The following is a 4,373-nucleotide window of genomic DNA, read 5'->3' as shown; positions in this document are numbered from 1 at the left end:
GGAGCTCATTAGAAGGCCACTAGAGGATAGCTAAACTCATGGGTTGTACTAGGATTGCAGGCAGTCTTGCACAATAATGAGTCAGTATAAGCTAATTAAATCAGAGTTTAACAGCAATGAAATTCAAATAGAATACAAGATGTTTTGAGATGATTAATTAGGACAAAAACATATGTTAAGGGGAAAATGATACCAAATTTATAACCTGAGTTTATTTTCCATTTATTATTTTACCACAGAGTATGAGGATAAAGCTCACAGATTGTGCAGTATCTGGACACTCCACCTAAAAGGATGTCCACACTTGGAACATTCAGTGTCTCCGGAAGCAATGTCCCATAATAGGGAGTGTGAGGGTTTTATGTATGATCAGAAGCAAACAAACCTAACGTAAGCAATGCCAAGTTCCAGCTGGAGTGGCATAAAGGGCACTGCCATTGGACTATGATTCAGTGGAAATGTGATAAATACCATTTCTGCACTTGGCAGGTTCACGAAAAAGTACGTGCCTCAAAGCATAATGCTGATGGTAAGGTTTGGTAGGGCAGGAACACTGGTCTGGGGCAGCTGGCAACAGCGTTCAATGACATTCTTACCTACCTTGTTCTTGCTCTGCCTACTTTGTAGTTACAGCTTAGGGCAAGGCTCTTTCCTGTTGAAGCCAATAATACTCCAAAGCAAGGTCTGTACAGAATGGGTTTGCTGATATGAGAGTGGAAGAACTTGACTGGCCTGCAACGGTGGCTGAATGGAAGCAAAGCTAACCTAGAGCGTTCTAACATGTAGTGGGAACCTTCCCAGGAGTCTTATAGCAGCAAAGGGAGGACCAACTTTATATAAACAGACAATGAAAGTGGTATTCATGGAAAGAGGGGGTCTCACCATATTGCACCACTTTGAGCACTGTGATTGCCAACACCCTGCAAAGGTGAAGCATGGTATGGATTGGCTTCAACTACACATGCTTCTGTAGGGAGATCTTAGTACAGAGGATATGAAGCAGCCTGAGATGAGGCCTACCAGCACTGCTGAGTTACTGTGTACTATTTAACTAGTGATAGCTGTTGTTTTGTCCCCAGTGGTGTAGCTCGGGGGAGGGAACCTCTGGTGGGGCCTAGGGTTTTATTTTCCTATATGTTGGCCATACACAGGCTGATAAAAGCTGTTGATTGGGACCATCCAAGTCGAGTCAAAAGGTCCTGCCCGCTCAATATGTGGCTGCCAACTTACAGGTACAAATAAAAGGAAAAGCCATGCAACTAGCATGTAGTAGCTTTTTTTTTTTACCATGTTGATGGATGGTTCCTGGTGTAGGTAAGGAGGTATGGATATAAGAGTACTAAGGGATGCATCCAACCATTTTGTTTTTAGACCCATGTGCCCTGCACTGGGGCTGCAACTGCCATCCATGCATCTATACAGCAGCATATGAAATGTACATTTCCGGTATCGCACTGGAATTCTGTCTAGACTGTGCACTCCTGTTAGTGTAAGGCCCTCATCAGTGTGTTTACTATTGCTATTATCACGAGGCTGTGACACTTAGAATCCTATTGTACTGCACTGGCGCTGGATGTTGATTCTTTTGGAGTAAAGGACAATGAAAGTGAGCATTTCTATTTAATGGAAAGCCAATCTCACTTAATCTTCTTATCACTAGAATAATACCAGACAAAATAACCACATCCTTTCCCCCTGAGTCTGATCCTTCAGTCTCCTCATTGGGCCATCTGAAGGATGGGATGCTACACCAGCCCTGCTGATCAGCTTTGGCATTATATCTATATCATCATAATGCAGTGCCACAACTTGTACACAGTGCTACACCGATATGGTTCTATTTTCACTGCTACGGGCAGGTAATACGTGGTACTTTTAGGGCAACAGACAGGAGTGCCAATGGAAAGGTCAAGAAGGTTGTCAAAGGCCAACTGTGCAGTGCATGGGCCAGACAGTTGTGGGGATTGCAACTACAAATGTCTGGCTTTAGCACTAAAGCTGGCCATACACGTGGCGATCCGACGATGTTTCGTACGACCATCGGTCGCACGAAACATCGTCAGATCCGCCACACACCATTCAGGGCTGAATCGGCAGGTAAGGAGGTAGAAACAATAGGATTTCTACCTCCTTCTGCCGATTCAGCTCTGAAGGGAGAATTTTGGTCAGGCGCCTTCTATGGCGCCCGATCAAAATTTTCTAACCTGGCCGATCGACGAGCCGACCGATTTCAGCAGCTTCCTGCGACATCGGTCGGCTCGCTGACATACCATACACGCACCGATTATCGTACGAAACGAGGTTTCGTACGATAATATCGGTGCGTGTATGGCCACCTTAATACTTGATTTGACAACTTTGGCGATACCAAAGTTTTCCATGTGAACCCAAAGTGCTTCTTTGCTTCTAACTTATTCAGGTAGCGATCTGTAACCTGCAGGCCCAGACTGGCACCCTGTGGATTCTGGTTATTGCCAAGGGGGCTGTGTAAGATGCCATAGACCAGTGTTCCCCAACCAGTGGCTCGTGGGCAACATGTTGCTCCCCAACCCCTTTGGATGTTGCTCCCAGTGGCCTCAAAGCAGGGAGTTAATTTTAAATTATTGACTTGGAGGCAAGTTTTGGTTGCATAAAAAACAAGTATAATGCCAAACAGAGCCTTCTATAGGCTGCCGGTCCACATAGGGGCTATTAAGTAGCCCCCCCAACGGCGCATGCGCGCCAAAGCACAGGAGGCGGTGCAGGGGGGGCGGGGCGATTAGATCGGTCATTGCCTCCGCTGCTAATGACAAGCGGCGGAGGCAATGACAAAGTAGCACTAGGGGTAGGCAGGAGAGGCTGCCTGGCGCCCCTCAATCATTGCGCCCTAGGCAGCTGCCTCTTCTGCCTACCCCTAGTTCCGGCCCTGGGCTCATGGGTATAAAAGGTTGGGGATCCCTGCCATAGACAGTCACTATTTACTGGGCTGGTACAGGGCTGTGTTGGGCCTCTGTATACTCAGGCCCGGATTTGTGGAGAGGCCACAAAGGCCCGGGCCTAGGGCGGCAGAAGTTTAGGGGCGGCATGCCGCCCCGCCGCAATAGAAATTTTAAATTTGGCTCCCATACGGAGCAGTCGGGACCTCTCCCCACTGCTCCGTATGGGAGTTTAAAGGAGCGCATGCGCACGGGGGGGTCGCTTTCGCGCATGCGCACGGGGGGGGGAGGGGGCGACCTCGGGGAGCCCAAAACAGAAATCCGGCCCTGTGTATAATTGAGATGCCAGGGCCTATTTTGAATACCCAGTAACTAGTGATGCCAAGTCAACGTTCATGGTTAATAATAATAATGATTGTTATAAACTCCCAAATAAAATATTCCCTGGTAAATAACCAGCCAGGAGGCAAGCCCACCCCATGGCCCTGGTAAGAGCATACACTAAAATCTAAATAGTGGCCATGAAAGAATCAGAATGGGGGCCCAGAGCCTACATAATCAGCAAGCTCACTCTGTTTGGGTAAGGAAATGACATGAAACCTATTAGCTGCTACATTTAGTAACCCCACTGGCTACATTCATTTGCTTCTACCCAGCTCATCAGTCTTAATATCCAGCAACATTCCCACATGCCGAGTCGAAACTACAATGATAAAAGGGAGATTTACTAGACTGCGCCCAAGCAAGTAACTGGGGCAAAACTATCGGAAATCACTTTCATTCTTTTATTTCAAACCGGTCCTGCAGCCCCGCCTCCTCTCTTTGAAGGAATCTCCCAGCGAACCACAACTCCCAGAGGCGCTTTGCGCCGGCCGAATGACGTCATGCAGTGTGCCCGCCCCCTGTATGGGGACGCTGCGTTTCCATCCTCTGATTCCCGAGTCCCCGCCCCTTTTTAGAACGTTGTGTATCCTGCCCTCTAGTTCCATGTTACTTCCTGCTGCTGCTGCTGCTGCTGCTTCCCGAGGGCTGATCAAGCGTGGGGGGACCAAGCGGAGATATCCCCGGGGCCCGCTCCGATCACTAGCCCCTCCGATCCTACTCTGCTTCCTCATTGGAGCGTCTTGTCTGCTTGTGGGCACTGCTGAAACGAACATGTAACAGCCATCACTTCTGTGCTTTACATCCCCTCCCCCTTATGGATAAATATGGGGGGTCCCATCTTAGATAGATAGATACTCATACTTAGCTCCAGCCTCCTATATAGTATGCCAGTGGGCTAACCCATTCCTGGGATTTGGGGGGAGCCAGTGTAGCTTTCCTGTTTTAACTAAGTGTATTTATTTCTATTGTTTTTCTTTATGACCCAAACTAAGGAGGTTCTGGAGTTGGGCCAGTATTTCCAACGCTATTTTACAACATTTAATCTTTTTACCTTCTGTATTTAATGACTGTGAA

This window comes from Xenopus tropicalis, chromosome 3 (genome assembly GCF_000004195.4).
Source record: "Xenopus tropicalis strain Nigerian chromosome 3, UCB_Xtro_10.0, whole genome shotgun sequence".
Lineage (NCBI taxonomy): Eukaryota > Metazoa > Chordata > Amphibia > Anura > Pipidae > Xenopus > Xenopus tropicalis.
Note: the sequence above shows the minus strand (reverse complement) of the source record.